Below are 25,630 nucleotides of genomic sequence, written 5' to 3'. Positions count from 1 at the left end.
CACCAAATGGTGATCTTAAACCACTACTGTAAAATTAATGATAAAATGATTCCTTCCCTTCTAGTGCCTTAGGGGCATCGTAAGTAAGGCCAGCACTGTGCAGGCAGTTGGAATTTCTTTTTAACTGAGCATATTTGATTTTAAGACTCAGAGAGGTTGGTTTTTAGGTATTTGTTTCCTATTGGATTTTAAGTCCAGTCCTCCCTGGCACTGTCAACTTTACTTCTCCTTTGTTGGTTTGGGAGATTAACTTTTCAACAGAAAATCTCTTCCTGAGTGCTTAAACGTACTAGATTTGAGAGTGTCAGCTTTAGGAGTACCTGACATACATTTTTAACTTCCCACTGAAATATCAATGAATATGTGCAAAAAGACAAAATAAAGCATATACCACGACTAAGACAGTTTCAGACAAGTTATTGCCATATTTTGGTGACAATTCATTAAGAAAAAAAGATGAGGGAGCTGCATTGAGAACTACTGACCTTCATGAAACACAGCATTAAAAAACTTTGCTGTGAAAATAGGGATTGATCCTACCTGAATAAACATAATGGGCTGCCATAACAAAATACCACAGGCTGGGTGGCTTGAAACAACATAAATTAATTTTTTCGTAATTCCAGAGGATAGAAGTCTGAAATCATGGTGTTGGCAAGGCCGTGTTCCCTCTGAAGGTTCTGGGGAAGAATTCCACTTTCCCTCTTTCTAGCTCCTGTTAGCTTCCAGCAATCCGTGGTGTTTCTTGGTTTGCAGATGCAACGCTCCGATCTCTGCACATGGCTTTCACATGGCCTTCCTCTGTCTTCACATGGTCTTCTTCCCTTCATGTGTCTCTTGTGTCCTTCCCTTCTCATAGTAGTCATTGGATTTAGGACCAACACTTCTCCAGTATGACATCATCTTAACTTCTGCAAAGACTCTATTTCTGAATATGGTCACACTCACAAGAATTGGGGGTTAAGACTTAAACTTGTCTTTTAGGGGGACACAATTCAACCCACTACATTACCTGAAACCAAGAGAGCTACACCAAATGAACACATACTAGATCCTATGTTAGTCAGCTTTTGGTAAGTAAAGCAGTGGTGACAAACCAACCCTGAAATCTTAGTGACATACAATAATAAAGATTTATTTGTGGCTTGTATTGAATGTCAAGTATGGATCTGCAAGGCTTTCCTTCACACGTCTTCTTCATTCTTGGGTTCAGGATGAAAAAGCAGTTGTGGTTTGGGGCATTGTTATGTGTTGAATTGTGTTCCCCCATTTTCATATATTGAAATCTTAACCCCCAGTGCTTCAGAACATGACCTTATTTGGAAATGATGTAATTAGGTAAGATGAGGTCATTAGCGTGGGCCCTAATCCAGTATGACTGAGTCTTTTTAAAAAGGGCAAATTTGGACACAGATACAGACATGCACAGAGAGAAGATGATATGAAAATACAGGGAGAAGATGGCTGTCTACAAATCAACAAGAGATACCTGGAACAGATCCTTCCCTCACACCCTCAGAAGGAACCAATCCTGCCAACACCTTGACTTTGGACTTCTACATTCCAGAACTGTCTGATAATAAATTCTGTTAACCGCCCCCCTTGTGGCACCTTGTTACAACACCCCTAGGAATCTAATATAGTCATGCCAATCTCATGGCAGAGGAAAATATATGTATGAGGAAGCATGCAGTGACTTTTGAAGCTCCTGTTCAGAGCTAGCTGACATAAATTCTTACATTCCTTTGGTTAAAACTGACAATGGGGGCTTCCCTTGTGGCGCAGTGGTTGAGAATCTGCCTGCCAATGCAGGGGACACGGGTTCGAGCCCTGGTCTGGGAAGATCCCACATGCCGCGTAGCAACTAGGCCCGTGGGCCATGGCCGCTGAGCCTGCACGTCCGGAGCCTGTGCTCCGCAACAAGAGAGGCCGCGATGGTGAGAGGCCCGCGCACCGCAATGAAGAGGGGCCCCCGCTCGCCACAACTAGAGAAAGCCCTCGCACAGAAACGAAGACCCAACACAGCCAAAAATAAATAAATAAATTAATTAATTAAAAAAAAAACAACTGACAATGGGGTGACTTGAGTTGGAATCTGGAGGAATTGTGAATGCATGGGTCTGCCAAGTACTGGGGCGACAGGCACGATGGGGCCTGGACTGAAAAGGGAAGTGAAATTTCCCACAGTACGCTGGGGCTTTGGTAGACAAAGCCGTGCTGTAGGAGTGGGCCTGTCATAAACACAGGCTCAGCCTCAAACGTCTGACACTAAGGTGAACTGAGTCGTATCTAAAACTCTGTCCATTTGGAGTCAACTCAGTTCTTGGTTAGAGCCCAGCGATCAACCTCTCACTTTATTTGAGGGACAGAAGAAAGGCAAGCCTTCTCTGAAGAATGCAGGGTGGGGATAATATTGACTTCAATTTCTTCTATCCTCTCATACACAAATATCTGGAATCAAAAAGAGAGAAAGACATGCAATGAAGCAAGAAAATTATTCAGGTATTAGGTTTGGTATCAGGCAGAGTTTTTCCACTGTGATATTTTAGGCAGAAGCTTTTAGGCATCTGTGTTAAATCAGTGTTCCTGCAGACAACTGTGTTTGTGACCCACGCCCTCCTTAGAACGTGAGGCCTCTGTTCAATATACAGTAGGACAAAGGAAAATAATATATATTTAAAATTTTACAGGATATTTTAATCATGTGCTTTGAAGTAATCAGAACCAAAAGAAAATGAAAGCAAACCCTTTAATATCTTCCATACCCATCAATTTATTTATTTGTTCAAAAAATATATGCCAGCCACTGTGTTAAGTGTTAGAAATCTGGGAATGAACAAAACAGAGCTGAGTTATGTCCCAGTGGAGTTTACTTATTTATTTATTATTAATTTTTATTGGCATACAGTTGATTTACACTGTTGTTTTAGTTTCAGGTGTACAGCAAAGTGAATCAGTTATACATATACGTATATCCACCCTTTTTTAGATTCTTTTCCTATATAAGTCATTACAGAGTATTGAGTAGAGTTCCCTGTGCTATACAGAAAGTTATTTGTTATCTATTTTATATATAGTAGTGTGTATATGTCAATCCTAATCTCCCAATTTATCCCCCAGCCCCTTTTCCTCCCTGGTAACCATAAGTTTGTTTTTTACATCTGTGACTCTATTTCTTTTTGTAAATAAGTTCATTTGTACCATTTTTTTAGAGTCTACATATAAGTGATATCATATGATGTTTGTCTTTGTCTGACTTACTTCACTCAGTATGGCAATCTCTAGGTCCATCTATGTTGCTGCAAATGGCATTATTTTGTTTTTTTAATGGCTTAGTAATATTCCATTGTACATATATATACCACATCTTCTTTATCCATTCCTCTGTCGATGGACGTTCAGGTTGCTTCCATATCCTGGCTGTTGTAAATAGTGCTGCAATGAACATTGAGGTGCATGTATCTTTTTGAATTATGGTTTTCTTCAGATATATGCCCAGGAGTGGGATTGCTGGATCATGTAGTTCTATTTTTAGTTTTTAAAGGAACCTCCATACTGTTTTCCATAACGGTTGTACCAATTTACCTTCCCACCAACAGTGTAGGTGGGTTCCCTTTTCTCCACACCCTCTCCAGCCCAGTGGAGTTTAGAGTAGGACAGTCAGAAATGTTGACTAAATAATGAAATCAAAGGCCAAAGGCTGTTAGGGTAAAAACAAAATACAGGGCTCTGGCCCCCAGAATGGCGTTGGGACCCCAGTGCTATAACAAGGGTGGGGTCTTTCTCTTGTGAGTGGGTATTTCAATCCTTTGCCTCAGGGGCCATGACCTCTGCATCTTCTTATGAAATTGTTTTCGCTTAGGAAAACTCATTCCTAGGAAAGACTTCTCCTTCAAATTCATAGTTGTTTCAGCTGGAGAATCCCCTCAGAAGATTTCTGCATAGAAGCTTCCATCAAGAGGTCACGTGAGGATCCGTGCCTATGTTTATTCTCCTCAGCTTTTGGACATCAGGGGCCTTGACTTTCAGAGGCCTTGACTAGTAGTTTTACCCTCTATTGTTTTCAGCAGAATTGGGATATGTTTCTATTAACGTATCTTCCTTCTCTTTTCCGCCCCACCCTTCCTTCCTTCCTTCCTTCCTTCCTTCCTTCCTTCCTTCCTTCCTTCCTTCCTTCCTTCCTTCCTTCCTTCCTTCCTTCCTTCCTTCCTTCCTTCCTCCTTCCCTCCCTCCCTCCCTCCCTCCCTCCCTCCCTCCCTCCCTCCTTTCTTTTCTTTTCTTTTCTTTTCTTTCGCAGTATGCGGGCCTCTCACTGTTGTGGCCTCTCCCGTTGCGGAGCACAGGCTCTGGACGCGCAGGCTCAGTGGCCATGGCTCACGGGCCCAGCCGCTCCACGGTATGTGGGATCTTCCCAGACCAGGGCACGAACCCGTGTCCCCTGCATCGGCAGGCGGACTTTCAACCACTGTGCCACCAGGGAAGCCCCACCCCTACTCTTTTAAGAAGCCTCTGTGGTGTCTAACAGTTTATTCTTCTTGTTATATTAGTATCTTTACTCCTTGCAACAATAATGATGGTAATGACAATAGATAACAGTAAGATAGTTACCATATGCAGACACTGCTCTAAAGACTTTCATTATACAAACTCATTTTATCCTCACACCCCCTGGGTATAATGCTTCTTTGTTATTATTTTATTATAATAAAATATTGTTTATTATTATATTCTCCTCATTATTGATCTATTCTGGCCTTTAAAATCTCATGTTTCCTTTAATATCGCATCTGTTTCCTCAGAGCTTAACCTTTCTCCTGAGGAAGTTTCTTTCTTCCTCCAGTTTAAACAGTCTGTCTTCCTTGATTTGCTTTCATTCTTCCACAACCCTTCTTCTGAATATAGCACTAAATCAACTTTTTTTTTTCTTTTTTAAATCACTCTCAATTTCTCCTTGATTCCTGAGCAAACTTGATTTCTAGAGGCAGAATGTTCTAAGCACAGGCTTTTTAAATCACCATCTGTGTTTCTGCAATATTTCTTTGAGCTCAAGAAGGTAGCATTTGTCTCTGTATTAAAGGCCCTGTTCTTTTTTATTTGTTAATGAAATATACCACTCTTCAGTGAATTTAGCTACAATTTGAGACTTGCATATTTTTAAGCCATTTAAAAACTTAGGTAATTAACAATCCAGAGCAAGCTTGAGTCCATACTCGGGGAGACTTTTAAGACCCTGTGGACAAGCCGCATGTATCCAAGCTCAGCTCCTCCACCATTTCCAGTTTTTCATGAGTAAAGTTCAGAATAGCATAGAACATTACAGAATTTGGAGAAATCTATCCCACTGCTGACCTAGGCCTCATATGAACAATTTAAAGCTAAAAATTTGCACCCTATGGGACTTGCTTGGCGGTCCAGTGGTTAAGACTTTGCCTTCCAATGCAGGGGGTGCGGGTTTGATCCCTGGTCAGGGAGCTGGGATCCCACATGCCTCGGGGCCAAAAAACCAAGACATAGAACAGAGGCAATAATGTAACAAAATCAATAAAGACTTTAAGAAAATGGTCCACACCAAAAAGAAAAAAAATCTTAAAAATAAAAATCTTTAAAAATTTGCACCCTATTTTTCTGTAGTTCCTATAGAATGTAGTTATAATTTAAGATTAGGTCTAGTTGGCAAAACAAAACAGAAAGCAAACAATAAAAAAAACCTAAGCAAAAGCATCAAATAATTTACATGACCCCCAAATATCTAAAAAGCCTGACATGCAATGACTTCTTCTCTGTAATCAAATCCTTTCACTATAGTCCCTGAGGACCGCCTGCACTTGCTGAGGTCCCAGCTGCATTTATTGTCTAGCCTGGCGCCTGTGTGGTTTCTGGTTCAGCTACAGCAGCGTTCAGCCTGAGGCATGCACCTTTGCTGATTCTGAGACAGCCTGGGAATCAGACATATGCTGAGACCAAGGCACCTTGTGCTTTTGCTGAGGCAGGCTTGAATTTTCAGAATGCCAGTGAAGATGTACAAAATAGCCATTTGCCTATGAACAAAGTTTCCAGAAGCTTCTGTGGCATGTCAAGGAAAAACTGCATTTGTGCAGCTTTGATCACTCTCTTTCCTACCCATCTCCTCTATGCATCAACTCTTTTATTATTACTTGTCCCCTCAATTCAGTTTTGTCTCCTTTTCTGAAGTTTCAGATTTTGGCATTTCCTGAATCCCAGTGAATGACTCCCTTGCTTTCTCTACCCAAGATTTGAACCAGTTGAGAGAGACAAAGAAGTAGCAGATAGCAAACTATTACCTCCATTACTAATAAAGTGTTTCAGGTGGCCTGTGTGAGTGGCAAGAGTGGGCTTTCTAACTTTGAACCCTAGGACTAGGCAGACCTACACACTGGGTCCCAGGCAGTGCTGGGAAGCCCCTGACCTCTCCAGTTAAGCTGCGGCTTTAAAACTTACAGCAGAGAGGAGCAGATATGACAAGTGCTTCCCACAGTTTCTGGTGTGGAGGGACAGGGAGGTTGGAGGAAGAGTGAAGCTGTGCTTGCCCAATTCCTTATCGTAAGCTCACAGATCAACAATTCCTCATCCCTAGGGGCAGAGGGAGAGTGAGTGCAGAGGGGAGCTATTTTGGGGAGAGTGGTTGAGGGACCAGGGGTGTTAGGCAGTGGGGCTCCATCCACATAGAAGATGCTCTGCTCTAAATGTTTGCATCCCCCAAAATTCTTATGTTGAAAGCCTAAGGCCCAAGGATGGTATTGAGAGGTGGGCTTTGGGGAGCTGATTAGGTCACGATGGTGGAAACCTCATGAATGGGATTAGTGCTTTTATAAAAGAGACCCCATAGAGCTCTCCAGCCCCTTCCACCACGTAAGGATACAAGGAGAAGTCTGTAACCAGAAGAGGGCCTTCACCCAACCATGCTATTCTGGCACCCTGATCTTGAATTTCCAGCCCCCAGAACTATGGGCAATAAATTTCTGTTGTTCATAAGCCACCTGGTCTGCGGTATTTTGTTACAGCAGCCCAAATGGACTAAAACAGAGGGAAGCAACAGGAGTGGGAAGGTACATTCCTCTACTTATATTTCAATAAGGAAAACAGTAACAGTAGTGTTAAGTAGGCAAAAGACATTAGAAAAAGAAAATTTTCTATAGGAACTTAGGCAAGAAACATAGACAATTAATGGAATAAATCTAAAGTATAAATAAGTAGCTTAAAAACTGTCCAATTGGGCTTCCCTGGTGGCGCAGTGGTTGAGAGTCCACCTGCTGATGCAGGGGACATGGGTTCGTGCCCCGGTCTGGGAAGATCCCGCATGCCGTGGAGTGGCTGGGCCCGTGAGCCATGGCCGCTGAGCCTGCGCGTCCAGAGCCTGTGCCCTGCAACGGGAGAGGCCACAACAGTGAGAGGCCCGCGTACCACAAAAAATTTTTTAAAAAACTGTCCAATTTGATTTCTTGTCAAATAATTGAAATTTAAAATAATGATGAGGGATAGATTGGGAGTTTGGACTTGAAATATACACACTGCTTTTTTAAAATAGATAACCAACAAGGACCTACTGTATAGCACAGGCAACTCTGTTCAATATTCTGTAATAACCTAAATGGGAAAAGAACTTGAAAAAGAATAGATACATGTATATGTATAACTGAATCACTTTGCTATACACCTGAAACTAACACAACATTGTTAATCAACTATACTCCAATATAAAATGAAAATTTAAAAAAAATAATGATGAGTTACTGTTTTTCCACCAGAGGAGGTAAAAAAAAAAATTACAGAATTTCTAGAAAGTAGTTTCTGAAATATAGGCCAAGTAAATGAGGGTAATGTAGACAAATTAAGCACAAAGATGTTTCTTATAGTATAATTTATACTAGCCAAAAATGGGATAATAATCTCAATATTCAACTGTGGGAAATTGGTGAATTAACTAGGGCATGATGGAATATTATGTATCCATTAACATTAATTTTCAGTAAAATTTAACAAATTGGAGAAATTCTCATGATTAAAGTTTAAGTGAAAAATCAAGAAGCAAATCTACGTACAAAATGATGAAAATTTTGTTGAACATGTATATGCCTAGAAAAATATTCTTGGAAGAAATATATAAAAATAAACCCTAGTTTACTTAATTTTTATTTTTCTCTCTACACTTTCATGTAGTTTCTAATTTTTTGCAACAAGTATATATTTTACTTTTTACAAGTAGAAAAATATAAGCATTTAATAATGTCATGGATTTTATTTCAGATTAGCCCACAGTCATTAATCCCACTCTGTAAAGAAGAAACCATGGGAAGTGAGAGTTCAGAGAGCAGAACTGAAGTGAACTGAGGACAGTTCAGCACCAAATGGAACCATTTGGCCATCAGCTTATATGTTTATAACCATAGTGAGTATTCATTTCATTCTTGGTGCAGCCCACACACTGTCCTCAGAGTTTTAGTTGAATTAACTCATTAAATCCTCACAACAGCTCTATGAGGGAGGTACTATGATATTATTATTCTTATCTCATAGTTGATAAAAAAGACTGAAGCAGAGAGAGATTAGTTAACCTGTCTGACTTCTTACAGCCCTTAAGTGCAAAGGGTAGGATCTGATTAAGGGCCATCAGATCCTAGAATCCATGTTTTGAATCTTAATGTTCCACTGCCTCTATGCTGGCATTTGTTCACCCAGGTTATGGAAGGGAATTTTAAAACAGTAGGTTCTCTTGTAGGTACTTTCACTATGACAGTTCCTTTATTGCCATGTTAATTGTGTGGCTCCGGAAGTCTGGCAGGGGTCAACTCCAGAATCTTTGAATCCAGATTTCATGTTCTTCCTACCTTACCATGCACAATGCCAGGAAAGCTCGTTCTTGTTATTGTAAGAATGAATTTCTTATAAGAAGGCTAATTACACTAAGAGGCTAGCTTTTGCTCTGTCTTGGGTAGCATCTTGGTACACACACTGCTGATTATTAAAGGCAATATTTTGATTCATTATGAACCATTCGTATTTTATTTTCTAGGTGAGTTAAGGAATAATACTGTAACCTAATTACAAGACCAAATTGCATTACTTTAAATGTTAGTATTTAGCTAGATTGTGAACACTGTTTAAAGAGAGTAGGACATAAGAAAATCAACTTCCAACGTCGAATAAACACATATCCCCACATAGCTTACAGCTAAGAGTAAATTAGTCATCAAATTCTGGAAGTAATATCTATGAATTAAGGTAGCACAATGAAGGACTTCCCTGGCAGTCCAGTGGTTAAGACTTTGCCTTCCAATGCAGGGGATGCGGGTTTGATCCCTGGTCGGGGAGCTAAGATCCCACATGCCTCATGGCCAAAAAACCAAAACATAAAACAGAAGCAATATTGTAACAAATTCAATAAAGACTTTAAAAATGGTCCACATCAGAACAATCTTAAAAAAAAAAAGTAGCACAATGAAAAAAAATTATGAACTCTTTCAGTAATCTGAGCTTTCACCTACCCCTTACTAAAGGTACCTAAATATGCCAATCAACAGTGGTCTGAAAATAAATGATCTTTCCTTTAATTGTGTTATAGTAGGAATTAGCTTTAAGAACCCCTAAAAACACTGTCAATACAGAATGATTTGAGAATAATTTAAAAAGCAAAACAAAGGACAGTCCATTACTCTCCCTAATTAAAAGAAATTAATTACAGAAACTTGCTATCAAAGATATACAAGGCAGATGAAAATAATCTATTTAAATAGCTCATTGATTGCTAAAGAAATTTATATCACATGAGATTACATTAAGGAGCACTAGGTACTTGAAATCTTTGTTGCAAGTGACAGTTTCATACTGTGTTCTAGTACTTCACATCTTTTTTCAAAATATTTTGCTTTAGTGAAAATTATAGGGTTTACAGTACTATATGGCTTGTGCTATATGACTCCTCCTCCCCACATCTTTATTCGTGGTATCAATTCTTAGCCATTCAAAGAAAGAAAATAATTTTCATAATGCACTAGATGGTTTTCTTTTCTCCCAATCTAGAAAAGTAGCCTGTTATTGAATAAAGTTTCTTGAGAAAACTTTAATTTTGAAGATACTGTCTTGGACAACTTGAAAATGGAAATTGGAAAGGATTACAGCAGTGAAAAGGATGGATTTGATTAAAGATCAGCCTTGAATAGATCCTTTTCACCAGACCTCAATGTGGAGAGATGATTATATCAAGGACTGACTGATCCCACCAAATGCCTCCCTCTCACTCCGCACCCCATCAGAACATGGACACAAACTCTAGGGAAATTGACTGAGATGAAATCTCTGCTACTTGGAGGACTAGAAGCTAAAAATAATAAAGTTTCAGAAAATATGAAATTTACATTTTTTCATATGTAAGTTTGCAAACCAGTGAGAGAGAATAAAAGACAGTGAATGGATTTTACATATACACATACACACACACGCACGTGCACACACACACATACACACAAATGTATAATGCTACAGAATTTCAGGAGATACCTCCTAAATTACACAAGCAAGAAAGGCCTGTCAAAAAAGGTGATCATTAAAAGCTGAAACTTGAAGGATGCATCAAAATAGATCATAAAAATACATGGAATCTGAAAAAGCTGAACTTATAGAAACAGAGAGTAGAATGGTGGTTTCTAGGGTCTGAGGGGTGAGGGAAATGGGGAATTCTTGGTCAGCGGGAACAAACTCCAAGCTATAAAATGAATAAGTTCTTGGGATTTAATTACAGCCTGGTAGCTATAGTTAACAATGCTGTACTGTATACTGGAAAGTTGCTCTCAGAGTAGATCTTTTTTTTTTTTTTTTTTTTTGGCTGTGCTGGGTCCTTGTTGCAACACGTGGGCTCTTCAGTTGGCCCATGGGCTTCTCTAGTTGTGGTGCGCAGGCTCCAGAGCGCATGGTGCGTGTGCTTAGTTGCCCCACGGCATGTGGGATCTTAGTCCTCTGACCAGGGATCTAACCCACGTACCCTGCATTGGAATGCGGATACTTAACCACTGGGCCACCAGGGAAGTTCCGAGAATATATTGTAAATGTTCTCACCATACACGCACACATACATACATGCACACACACACACACACACACACACACACACACACACAAATGGTAATTACATGAGAGCGTGGAGGTGTTAACAAACCCTATTATGGTTATCATTTCACAATATATGCGTGTATCAAATCATCATGTTGTACAGCTTACGTAAGTTTCAATGTCAATTATATCTCAGTAAAGCTGGAAAACAAACAATTTAAAAATTGTGAAGAAAGAGCATTCTAGGCAGAGGCTACAGCATAGGGAAAGCCCTGAGGCAGGAGGGAACTTATACTTGGAGGAACCTGCAAGATGCCTCTGTGTGTGTGTGTGTGTGTGTGTGTGTGTGTGTGTGTGTGTGTGTGTCATAGTGAAAGAGGATGTGAATTATACAAGGTCAAGTAGAACAGGTAGACAGGAAACACATTCCCCTCTCAAAATACCCCACCCACCCACAGTGCTGGGATAGGTCAAACTGATTTAACTATACCCCTGACCTAACTTCAGTCAATCATTCTTTTCTTTTGGGGGGGGGTGGAATTTTATTTTATTTTATTTATTTACTTTTAAATTTTATATTGGAGCTTAGTTGATTAACAATGTTGTGTTACTTTCAGGTGTACAGCAGAGTGATTCAGTTATACATATACATGTATCTACTCTTTTACAAATTATTTTCCTATTTAGGTTATTACAGAATATTGAGCAGAGTTCCCTGTTCTAAACAGTAGGTCCTTGTCCTTGTTGGTTACCTATTTTAAATATAGTAGTGTGTACATGTCAATCCCAAACTCCCAATCTATCCCTCCCCCCGACCCTTGTTCATTGCAGTGTTGTTTACAATAGACATGAAAGCAACCTAAATGTCCATTGACAGATGAGTGGATAAAGAAGATGTGGTACATGTATGCAATGGAATATTACTCAGCCATTAAAAAGAATGAAATAATGCCATTTGCAGCAACATGGATGGACCTGGAGATTATCATTCTAAACGAAGTATGTCAGACAGAGAAAGGCAAATAGCATATGATATCGCTTATATGGGCAATCTAAAAAATTATACAAGTGAACTTATTTACAAAACAGAAACAGACTCACAAACTTAGAGAATGAACTTATGGTTACCAGTCAATCATTCTTTCCTTTGGAAAGTTAGAATTGGGAACAGGGGCTGAGACAGTTGAGGGCAGTGAGGAGCTGAGCTGCACGGTCGTATTTCTGAGAGACAGTGTCAGCATGGGGAGGTGGGTGTCAGAGCCACATGGAAGCTAAGGTCATGGGGAGCCAGAAGCAGGAGTTTTCAGGAAAAGGCTTTTTTTTTTGTAGAGAAAACATAGGAACAGATGCTCAAAGAGAAGCAAACATGAGAGCATGTGTGGATCTAGAGACTGACCATCAGAGAAATTGGCTGCCTGACAATTTTTTTTCGGTTTCTGTGTGGTCCTGCTCTTCATTCCTGTGAGGTCCTACTCTTCAAATCCCATGTGAGTCTGTGGTGGACACTCGCCATTTTTGTATTCTCAGCACTCATTTATTTCTTCCCCAACTGTGGACTTTGTCGGGACTGTCAGTTATGGTGCCCCTCTGGTTCTGTGGTCCAGGGGTGAGTATGTGGCCCACTGGAAGTTTTCCCAGAGATTTGGTATATGGGCAATAGGACAAAAATATCTCTTTTCCCTTTGAACCATGAGTTATAAAGGGTGTGGTTTCCCAAGGGTGCTATTTCCTACCATGTGTTGAGAAGTTGTTGATGGTAGAAGAATGAGGCCAAAACACAGAAGCAGAGACAAGCAAAGCTGTGACACAGAGCCCTTGCTAACAAAATCTCACCCTTCTACTTGAGCTATTTTGAGAGAATCTCTGTTCTTTGCAAATAAATTGTTGTAAGATACTCTGTGATCATTTAATTCAATTTTCTCCTTTCACAGATGGGAAAGTTAGGCTCAGAGTGGCTAAGTGACTTCCCCCTGACACTCCAGCACTATGAATTGGGGCCTTGCAACCACAAAAATCAGGGCCTTTCTATGTACCCCTGGATCAGCAGAGTGCCTTACAAAAAGCTCCTAGTTAGTGGCAATTTTTCACAAATAACATGTTATTTAAAACCAGATTATACATCATGAGAAAGATATTAGAACTTCACCTGATAAAAATGCCCCACATCAATAGATAATTCAATTTTAAAAATTTGTTAGAAAATTCATAGATAAGGATCAATCTCATTAATATCAAATAAATGCAAATCAAAGTGTCTTACATATTAAATTACTTTCCTCCCCAAAGTTAACTATATCTGATAATAGAAGCAGTATATTCAAAGTTTATTGCTCCAGGAGATCTTGGCTAAATTTCTTTTCTAAATTTGAAGCCTTCTAATACTCACGGTAGGAGAGCACTGGAATCACAACTAACTGCTGAACAATCATCAACAGGAAGGCACTGGAACTCACCCAAAAAATACCCCACATCCAAAGACAAAGGAGAAGCTGCAATGAGATGGTAGGAGGGGTGCAATCACAATAAAATCAAATCCCATAACCACTGGGTGGGTGACTCACAAACTGGAGAACAACTATACCATAGAACTCCACCCACTGGAGTGAAGGTTCTGAGCCACACATTAGGCTTCCCAACCTGGGGGTCCGGCAATGGGAGGAGGAATTCCCAGAGAATCAGACTTGGAAGGCTAGCGGGATTTGATTGCAGGACTTTGACAGGACTGGGGGAAACAAAGACTCCACTCTTGGAGGGCACACACAAAGTAGTACACACATCAGGACCCAGGGAGAAGGAGCAGTGACCCCACAGGAGATTGAACCAGACCTACCTGCTAGTGTTGGAGGGTCTCTTGCAGAGGCGGGGGGGTGGCTGTGGCTCACCGCAGGGACAAGGACACTGGCAGCAAAAGTTCTGGGAAGTACTCCTTGGCATGAGCCCCCCCAGAGTCTACCGTTAGCCCCACCAAAGAGAGTGTAGCCTCCTGGGCTGAGTTCCCTCAGGCCAAACAAACAACAGGGAGGGAACTCAGCCCCACCCATCAGCAGACAAGTGGAATAAAGTTTTCCTGAGCTCTGCCCACCAGAGCAACAGCCAGGTCTACCCACCACCAGTCTCTCCCATCAGGAAGCTTGCACAAACCTCTTAGATAGCGTCATCCACCAGAGGGCAGACAGCAGAAGCAAGAAGAACTACAGTCCTGCAGCCTGTGGAACGAAAACCACATTCACAGAAAGATAGAGAAAATGAAAAGGCAGAGGACTATGTACCAGAAGAAAGAACAAGATAAAACCCCAGAAAAACAACTAAAGGTAGTGGAGATAGGCAACCTTCCAGAAAAAGAATTCAGAATAATGATAGTGAAGATGATCCAGGACCTCGGAAAAAGAATGGAGGCAAAGATCGAGAAGATGCAAGAAATGTTTAACAAAGACCTAGAAGAATTAAAGAACAAACAGAGATGAACAATACAATAACTGAAATGAAAAATACACTAGAAGGAATCAATAGAAGGAGACTGCTATCAATAGCAGAATATCCATTCTTCTGAATGGATAAGTGACCTGGAACACAGAATGGTGGAATTAACTGCCACAGAATAGAATAAAAAGAAAAGAATTAAAAGAGCTGAAGACAGCCTAAGAGACCTCTGGGACAACATTAAACACACCCACATTTGCATTATAGGGGTCCCAGAAGGAGAAGAGAGAGAGAAAGGACCTGAGAAAATATTTGAAGAGATTATAGTTGAAAACTTCCCTAACATGGGAAAGGAGATAGCCACCTAAGTCCAGGAAGCACAGAGAGTCCCAGGCAGGATAAACCCAAGGAGAAACACACTGAGACACATAGTAATCAAATTGACAAATATTAAAGGCAAAGAAAAATGATTGAAAGCAACAAGGCAAAAATGACAAATAATATACAAGGGAACTCCCATAAGGTTAACAGCTGATTTCTCAGGAGAAACTCTACAGGCCAGAAGGCAGTTGCATGATATATTTAAAGTGATGAAAGGGAAGAACCTACAGCCAAGATTACCCTACCCGGCAAGGATCTCATTCATTTTTGATAGGGAAATCAAACAAGCTTGTCTGCTTTTACAGACAAGCAAAAGCCAAGAGAATTCAGCACCACTAAACCAGCTCTACAACAAATGCTAAAGGAACTTCTCTAAGTGGGTAACACAAGAAAAGAAAAGGACCTACAAAAACAAACCCATAACAATTAAGAAAATGGTAAAAGGAACATACATATCAATAATTACCTTAAACGTGAATGGATTAAATGCTCCAACCAAAAGAAACAGGCTTGCTGAATGGATACAAAAACAAGACATATGCTGTCTACAAGAGACCGACTTCAGACCTAGGGACACATACAGAATGAAAGTGGGGGGATGGAAAAAGATATTCCATGCAAATGGAAATCAAAAGAAAGCAGGAGTAGCAATACTCATATCAGATAAAATGACTTTCAAATAAAGAATGTTACAAGAGAGAAGGATGGATACTACATAATGATCAAAGGATCAATCCAAGAAGAAGATATAAATGTATATGCACCCAACATAGGAACACCTCAATATATAAGGCAAATGCTAACAGCTATAAAAGAAAAGATAAACAGTAACACAGTAATAGTGGGGGACTATAATACCTCACACGAATGGACAGGTCATCCAGACAGAAAATTAATAAGGAAACACAAGCTTTAAATGACACAGTAGACCAGATCTATTTAATTGATATTTATAGGACATCCCATCTAGAAACAGCAGATTACACTTTCTTCTCAAGTGCACACAGAACATTCTCCAGGGTAGATCACATCTTGGGTCACAAATCAAGCCTTGGTAAATTTAAGAACACTGAAATCATATCAACCATCTTTTCCGACCACAACGCTATGAGATTAGAAATAAATTTCAGGGAAATAAACGTAAAAAACACAAACACATGGAGGCTAAATAATACATTACTAAATAACCAAGAGATCACTGAAGAAATCCAAGAGGAAATTAAAAAATACCTAGAGACAAATGACAACGAAAACATGATTATCCAAAACCTATGGGAGGCAGCAAAAGCAGTTCTAAGATGGAAGTTTATAGCAATACAAACCTACCTCAAGGAACAAGAAAAATCTCAAACAATCTAACCTACACCTAAAGGAACTAGAGAAAGAAGAACAAACAAAACCCAAAGTTAGTAAAAGGAAAGAAATCATAAAGATCAGAGCAGAAATAAATGAAATAGAAACAAAGAAAACAGTAGTAAAGATCAGTGAAACGAAAAGCTGGTTCTTTGAGAAGATAAACAAAATTTATAAACCTTTAGCCAGACTCATCAAGAAAAAGAGGGAGAGGACTCAAATCAATAAAACTAGAAATGAAAAAGGGGAAGTTACAACTGACACTGCAGAAATACAAAGCATCATAAGAGACTACTACAAGCAACTCTATGTCAATAAAATGGACAACCTGGAAGAAATGGACAAATTCTTAGAAAGGTATAACCTTCCAAGACTGAACCAGGAAGAAATAGAAAATATGAACAGATGAATCATAAGTAATGAAATTAAAACTGTGATTAAGAATCTCCCAATAAACAAAAGCCCAGGACCAGATGGCTTCACAGGTGAATTCTATCAAAGATTTTAGAGAATAGCTAACACCCATCCTTCTCAAACTCTTCAAAAAAATAGCAGAGGAAGGAACACTCCCAAACTCATTCTACAAGGCCACCATAACCCTGTTACCAAAACCAGACAAAGATACTACAAAAAAAGAAAATTACAAACCAATATCACTGATGAATATAGATGCAAAAATCCTTAACAAAATAGAAGCAAACATAATCCAGCAATATATTAAAACAATCATACACCATGGTCAAGTGGGATTTATCCCAGAGATGCAAGGATTCTTCAGTATATGCAAATCAATCAGTGTGATACACCATATTAACAAACTGAAGAATAAAAACCATATGATCAAAAAAAAAAAAAAAAACCATATGATCATCTACATAGATGCAGAAAAAGATTTGGACAAAATTCAACACCCATTTATGATAAAAACTCTCCAGAAAGTGGGCATAGAGGGAACCTAGCTCAACATAATAAAGGCCATATGTGACAAACCCACAGCAAACATCATTCTCAATGGTGAAAAATTGAAAGCATTTCCTCTAAGATCAGGAACAAGAAAAGGATGTCCGCTCTCGCCACTTTTATGCAACATAGTTTTGGAAGTCCTAGCCACGGCCATCAGAGAAGAAAAAGAAATAAAAAGAATACAAATTGGAAAAGAAGAAGTAAAACTGTCACTGTTTGCAGATGACATGATACTATACATAGAAAATCCTAAAGATGCCACCAGAAAACTACTAGAGCTAATCAATGAATTTGGTAAAGTTGCATGATACAAAATAATGCACAGAAATCTCTTGAATTCCTATACACTAACAACAAAAGATCAGAAAGAAAAATTAAGGAAACATTCCCACTCAGCATTGCAACAAAAAGAATAAAATACGTAGGAATAAACCTACATAAGGAGGTAAAAGACCTGTACTCAGAAAAGTATAAAACACTGATGAGAGAAATCAAGGATGATGCAGACAGAGAGATATACCATGTTCCTGGATTGGAAGAATCAACAATGTGAAAATGATGAACTTCCCAAAACAATTTACAGAATCAATGTAATCCGTATAAAATTACCAATGGCATCTTTTACAGAACTAGAACAAACAATCTTAAAATTTGTATGGAGACACAAAAGACCCCGAATAGCCAAAGCAATCTTGAGGGAAAAAATGGAGCAGGAGGAATCAGACTCCCTGACTTCAGACTAAACTATAAAGCTACAGTAATCAAGACAATATGGTACTGGCACAAAAACAGAAATATAGATCTATGGAACAGGATAGAAAGCCCAAAGATAAACCCACACACCTATGGTCAACTAATCTATGACAAAGGAGGGAAGGATATACAATTGAGAAAAGGCAGCCTCTTCAACAAGTGGAGTTGGGAAAACTGGACAGCTACATGTAAAAGCATGAAATTAGAATACTCCCTAACACCATACACAAAAATAAACTCAAAATGGATTAAAGACCTAAATGTAAGGCCAGACACTATAAAACTCTTAGAGCAAAACATAGGCAGAACACTCTCTGATATAAATCACAGCAAGATCTTTTTTGACCCACCTCCTAGAGTAATGGAAATAAAAACAAAAATAAACAAATGAGACCTAATGAAACTTAAAAGCTTTTGCGCAGCAAGAAAACCATAAATAAGACGCAAAGACAATCCTCAGAATGGGATAAAATATTTGCAAACGAATCAATGGACAAAGGATTAATCTCCAAAATATATAAACAGCTCATGCAGCTAAATATTAAAAAAACAAACAACCCAATCCAAAAATGGGCAGAATACCTAAATAGACATTTCTCCAAAGAAGACATACAGATGGCCAAGAAGCATATGAAAAGCTGCTCAACATCACTAATTATTAGAGAAATGCGAATCAAAACTACAATGGGGTATCACCTCACACCAGTTAGAATGGGCATCATCTGAAAATCTACAAACAACAAATGCTGGAGAGGGTGTGGAGAAAAGGGAACCCTCTTGCACTGTTGGTGGGAATGTGAATTGATACAGCCACTATGGAGAACAGTATGGAGGTTCCTTAGAAAACTAAAAATTGAACCACCATATGACCCAGCAATCCCACTACTGGGCATATACCCAGAGAAAACCATAATTGAAAAAGCCACATGCACCCCAATGTTCACTGCAGCACTATTTACAATATCCAGATCATGGAAGCAACCTAAATGCCCATCAACAGACAAATGGATAAAGAAGTTGTGGTACATATATACAATGGAATATTACTCAGCCATTAAAAGGAATGAAATTGGGTCATTTGTAGAGATGTGGATGGGTTTAGAGACTGTCATACAGAGTGAAGTAAGTCAGAAAGAGAAAAATATCGTATATTAACACATATATGTGGAACCTAGAAAAACGGTACAGATGAACCAGTTTGCAATGCAGAAATATTGACACAGACGTAGAGAACAAACGTATGGACACCAAGGGGGGAAAGCGGGGGTGGTGGTGGTGGGATGAATTGGGAGATTGGGATTGACATATGTACACTAATATGTATAAAATAGATAACTAATAAGAGCCTGCTGTATAAAAAATAAATAAAAATTAAAAAAACCCAATATAATTATTTTCTCTCTTTCTTGGAAAGAAAACTTAAAGACTTTTGTTTTTATTCTCAAGGAATTTCTACACAGATTTCAAAGCATCTTTCTCAGAAAAATAAATTTTTCATCATTGCAACAATAAGCGCTTAAACTTTGTAATGCTTGCAAAGTCCTATTGAGACCGCATTGCTCAAAACATTTGCCAGTTTGTGGTTTAAAGATGTCTCAGGTGATATGATGTCTTTACTGACAATCAGATTTGCTTGGAGAATTTTTAAGGGATGAGAAAAAATTCTCCAGGTTGTAAGAATCCCAATTTTGAAGGTCCAGTTATGTTTGCACATATGAAAAAGAAAGAAATGTTTCAATCAGACAGATTAAATCAATGTGGTAACATTTACATGCTGTAATATTGTTTTGTATAGTGAATAAAGGAATAAATAAATAATCCTTTGACTTTTTTAAAAAGTACTTGAATTTTTGAAATGTCTGCCTTGTATATTTTTCCAAAAGCAGGAATTCGTGACCTGCTTTTGGCAAACATGCAATAATATTGTACACAGTACCATTTTTTGGCAAAAAAATTTTCTCTGTATCAGTAAAAATACAATCATGACCAGGAATCTATCAAAGAAAATTAGTGTAAATTTTGGAAAAATTTAGATAGATGAACTTATCCATTGCAGTAGTATTTATTTGTTTTTTTGTTTGTTTGTTTGTTTGTTTTGTGTGTGTGGTACGTGGGCCTCTCACTGTTGTGGCCTCTCCTGTTGCGGAGCACAGGCTCCGGACGCGCAGGCTCAGCGGCCATGGCTCATGGGCCCAGCCACTCCGCAGCATGCGGGATCTTCCCGGACGGGGTCACGAACCCGTGTCCCCTGCATCGGCAGGCGGACTCTCAACCACTGCGCCACCAGGGAAGCCCTGCAGTAGTATTTATAATTATGACCAAAATCTACTGAGATTCTGGCACTGTGGTAAGAACCTTGCGAGTGTTATAGCTACTGTGTGCTATAACGAGGTAGGCACTATATTATTCTCCTTTTGTAGGTAAGGAAACTGAGGATTAGAGAGGTTATTAGTTATGGTTTTCCAGAACCAATACAATGTGTATATATATGTCCCTATCTATCTATCTAGGACTATTTTAAGAAATTGCCTCATGTGTCTATGGAAGCTTGGCAAGTCCAAAATCTGCAGGATGGGCCAGCAGGCTGGAGATCCAGGGAAGAGTTGCCGTTCAAGTCTGAACTCACCTGCTGGCAGAGTTTCCTCTGTGTTTGTGTCCTAATCTCTTCTTATAAGTACATCAGTCATATTATATTAGGACCCACCCCAGTAGCCTCATTTAATCTTAATTACCTTTTAAAGAGCCTATCAGCAAGTACAGTCACATTCTGAAATACTGGAGGTTAGGATTTCAACATACACATTTGAGGGGACACTATTCAGTCCATGGCAGAGGTTTCTTCATTTGTTCAACAAATACTGATTGAGAGCTTACTAAGTGTCTCTTTGTGTGAGATTCTGGAGAAAGATTAAGTAGCACATTTACCATCAGGCAGCTGATCACTGGTAGAAACACAGTTTGGTGTCAAAGGATGTGCCCTTAACTACTCTAATGTCTTTTAATAGCAAAAATCAGAAAATGAACAAATAGAGTGTATGATCTTTTGTTGGAATATGATGGAACTTAAAAAGGCTGATTATAAAGGTAAGAAATATGGGAAACTGCTTTTGGCAGAAATAGAAATGCCGGTTATTTATACTTCTACATTAGAACGGCATCTGTGAACAACTGCATAGAAAATAAAAGCCTGAAAAGAAATACATCGAAATACTGATAGTAGTTTTATTGGAGCAATAGGCACTCAGAGCTTTTGTTTCTTTACATTCAAAATTTTTTGTAGCATAACATACTTTTCTAAAATTTTCTAAGAGATTAACTGATGAAAGGTGATTATTTTTGTTACTTATGAGACTCATAAGACGGAATAATTTTGACATAGTAAAATCTCTTTTTGGATATATTGGTTAATCAAGGAACCATGAGTATTAGAACTGGAATATGAATACGAGGACAGTTAGTAACTTAATGATATTAACCACTGCCCAGTTTATGAGCTATTAAGACTCACTGTCATCAGTATCTAAGTGATCTAATGTTTTGGGTCAAAAATTCATTTATTTCATTCTTCAGCTGTATTTACTTTCAACACACCTTACTGCTTTCATGCATCTGGAAAGTCTCTGGTATTTTTAAAAATTATTTATATTTCTTTCACTTTTAATCATGGAAACTTAATGAGGCCTTTGGAAGTTTATGGAATGGTTAAATGGAAAAAATGGATATATTTTATGGCTCCAATAAATTTATTCATGTGACTCTTCTGCAATGGCTAATTAATCTCACTTTGGTAGTCTAGTTACAAAGCATATACCTTTCCAAACATTAACTATCCTCATTATCTTTCTCCAGGCTTTTTCAGATTAAATTACTATCTGTTACAGTAAAGTAAAAAAAAATTAGCACAAACTCTTTACCATTCAATAAGCACATACACTTTATATTTTCCATAGAAAGATAGCCAGTGCGTTGGACTAAATTTTGGCCTTCCAGCTGATTACACAGCCTAGTCCTTTCCCCGTTGCCACTCACCAATTTTTACCCGCACACCAAACTCAACAGAGGGCTGGTTTTAAGTAGTTACCTTGGATAAGGATATTATATTGTAGGGCACTACAGAACACGACAAAGAGAAAGAAATATAAACATCTTTCAAATGAGTGATTGCTTGTGTGGTATACCATGGGGAACAGGCAAAAGTGCTTACTCCCTCCAACAAAAATTCCCCTCAGTGAAACCTAAAATCTTTCTAATAATGATTATTAAATAATCCTTTGGGATTTGAAAGTAGTCACAGTTAAGACTCTATGGCCTTGGTATGAAAGCATTGTTAAAAGTCTTCTGTTAGATCCTAAAGTAGAGACAACATATGGACCCAAGAAAGAGGAACTAACTAGAGAGATGGATGGGCTGCTGAACAAAGAAGACTGATGATGGGGAGAGCAAAGGCGAATGATCCTGTTACAGTCTGAATGTTTGTGTGCCACCAAATTCATATGTTGAAATCCTAACCCCCCAATGTGGTGATATTAGGAGTTGGGGCCTTTGGGAGGTCATTATGTCATAAGGATGGAGCCTTCATGAATGGGATTAGTGCCTTTTCAAAAGAGATCCCAGAGAGCTCTCTAGCTCTATCCTCACCACGTGAGGAGGATACAAGGAGGAGATAGCAGTGTGCAGCCTGGAAGAGGACCCTCATAGAACCTGACCACACTGGCATCCTGATCTCAGAGTTTCAGCATCCAGAACTGTGAGAAATAAATTCGTGTTGTTTATTAGCCACCTAATCTATGGTTTTCTGTTATAGCAGCCCAGCCTGACCTAAACACATCCTGATCTCACAAGAGTGCCTGGTGGTAAGCCTTATATCCCAGCAAGGGTAGATTTAAAGAAGGCGTGGGGGGTGGGGGCGTGGTATGGAGAGACTTATGCTTTGGGATGTATCTCTATATGCCAAGTGGAAAGAATGACAAATAATGTTGCAACCTCAATGCAAGGGCTAAAATCAATTTCTCTTTTATTAAAGTGAGCCCTACAGGGAGGTGGGTCGGGTGTCTGTGAAGGCTGGAAGTAACGTGATGGAAGAAACTGTCCCCTCAGGTGTTGATCACAACAATGAGCCACACTGTGCCACTCAGGCCAGCTTAGGAAAGTATTGGGAGCTAAGGTAATTTTAAAGAGGATAGCATCGGCAGGTCTTAACCTCAGTACCCTCCAGATTCACTTTTCATCTTTGACCTTCCTACATATCATCCATTGTATTTCTGATGTAACTACAATAATTATGGGGCTTTATTGTTTCCCCTGCAGCAGGAGGGTGAATGTATATTGGAGAATGTCAGAAAGGGGAAGCTACAAAAAATTGATGATCAAATCTGAGTATGGGGGTTGGGTGGGTAGAAAAGCAGAGCAAATGATGGCTATTGCATGAATGGAAATGCAAGTTTTCCTTCTCTCTCTACTCAAATAGAGGATATGTTGTAGCGAATTTTAGTGCCATTGAAGAGTCAGAACAGATGGCAACAGCCAGACCAATGTGTGACTCTGTTCTGCCCAGAGGACTTGGGGCAATTACTTAACCTACCAGCTTCTTTTCAATGCCATAGTATTATCTACTTCACGCTTGAAGGTTGAATTAGATGACATGGGTAGGACATTTTGCCCAGCACTAGGCACATAGAACTCAAGCAAATATTTACTGATTTCATTATTTAGAGGAGGGTCCCCCTGGGAATATTTATTGGCCTGAAGAACTGGTGTGGTTGACAAAACAATGCCTATCCCCACTCAGGAAGTCCACGTCTGAATCCCCAGAACGTATGAATATGTTACTTTACATGGCAAAAGAGACTTTGCAGATGTAATTAAGAGTAAACACCTTGAGCTAGGGAAAGTGGCCCCAGTTAGCTGGGGGGTGGGGCCCAACTTAAATACATGGTCAGAGGGAGACATGACTATGGAAGAAGGGTGAGAAAGAGATTTGACATTGCTGGCTTTTGAAGGTGGAGGAAGATGGCCACAAGCCAAGAAATGGGGGTGTGCTCCAGATGCTGAAAAAAGCAAGGAGGCATATGCTCCCTTAGATCCTCCAAGAAAGATCTTGGCCCTACTGACACTTCTTTAGCCCAGTGAGGCCCTTGTTGGACTGCTTACCTACCTGGGAAAGAACAAGAACAAAAACAATCTATATTTACACCCTGCTGGGAGAAACATGGACATTTATACACAGGCCAAGTGCAATTATTCAAGTCAAGTGCCACGGGAGCACAGAAGAAGGGGAAACAGCTGGGGATTTATGGAAGGGTTTTGGAAGAGGTAAATGACACAGACCTTGACATATTTCAACAGAAGTAGAAGTGAGATGAAAATTAATCTGAGAAGTAGCACAGTGGAAGCTTGAAAGGGCACTGCATGTTCATCAGCTAGAGTGCCCATCCCAAGGGACTGGAGAAGAGCACTTGAAGTGGGAGGAGAAAAGAGTAGACAGTGATGCATCTGTGAAACCTGGGTGGAGAGGCAGCGTTGCCCACAAGAAGGTGCACAGCTCTGGGGGCAAAGAGACCATGGTTGAAGTCTTGGGGTTGAACTCTCAAAAGATAACCAGGGGAAGCAGCTGTGGCTCTGTTCCACCCCAGTGCACCTCTGCAATCTGAGTGGGGCACTTACAGAGGCACATTCTGGCACTAATGGCCTCGGAGGATTCATTCTAATTCCTCCTATAAATGACTCACTGCATATGGGCACTTTGAGAAAACAGAAGAGCAAAACACTGATTTGATTATTTCTCTAAAACAGGCTTGCATGTAAGCCTTCACCCATTCTTCTTTCTGTTATTCCCTACCTAAAACCTCCAAGCTTTGTACTTCTAAGGATACATTTGAAACACCAATCAAAATGACAGACCTCTTTTCTTTACCCCTTGCCTTACACACGTTTTCCTCATATGAGTCAGCTGCGCTTACCTGACTCAGTGCAGTGCCACCAACTAGGGCTGGGTGGATAGTTTATAAGCCCAGCATAGTGAGAAGACGTGGAGCGTGGCAAACTGATCCCCAGAGGAGACGTTTGGCACCTAATACAATGTCCTGTGAGATCCAGGCTCCCATTTAGGCAGCTCAGACATTTCTCTTTTTATTCTTGTGCCATTCCCTAGTGAAACTTGCAAAGCCAAGCCATCCATGCAAACTAAGGATACATATCCCGTCAATGAGCCTACAGATTGAAGGAAAAAAGCTGAAATTTAGACTTGGGTTGAAACAGCTATGAAGGGCTTTATATTTGAGATATCCTAAGCTGCTTTATAGAGCGAGATGGTTATTTTCCTCTGGCCCAGTGATGAAAAGCTGTAAATGTAGATTCCAGTCACTGGAAAGAGTTGGAAAGGAGTTTGGTTGTTTGAGTAATTGAAGTGATGACTTTCACTTTGGATGCAAATTTGCAGAGCTTGCAGCATCCCAGCATCCCCAGACAACCATACTCCAACCAAGCCTGTGAAATTCCTCTTCTAGTTTTTCCCTGGATCTCACATCCTCATCATAACCAACATCTCTTCCTGGAGACAGCCTGATATCTGCATATTACTCTCTGATGAATCTACCCACTGATGCAGTAGGCCCTGTAGGAGGTAGATGCAACTAGGGGGACTAGGTGGGATATAGTTGGCTACAATTCCTGGGAATTTATTAATAAATTAATTAAA

General features: G+C 39.6%; 1 pseudogene; it reads left to right on the top strand.

The window, feature by feature from the left end:
* Positions 1–25,630, top strand: part of LOC149747861 (uncharacterized) — a 174,601-nt pseudogene that overhangs the window by 128,014 nt on the left and 20,957 nt on the right.

The sequence above is a fragment of the Delphinapterus leucas genome, chromosome 12 (assembly GCF_059928025.1).
Source record: "Delphinapterus leucas isolate spDelLeu-1000000601 "Yukka" chromosome 12, BTC_Dleu_Yukka2, whole genome shotgun sequence".
Classification (NCBI taxonomy): domain Eukaryota; kingdom Metazoa; phylum Chordata; class Mammalia; order Artiodactyla; family Monodontidae; genus Delphinapterus; species Delphinapterus leucas.
The sequence above is the reverse complement of the archived record's forward strand: the minus strand, read 5'-3'. Positions and strand labels throughout refer to the sequence as shown.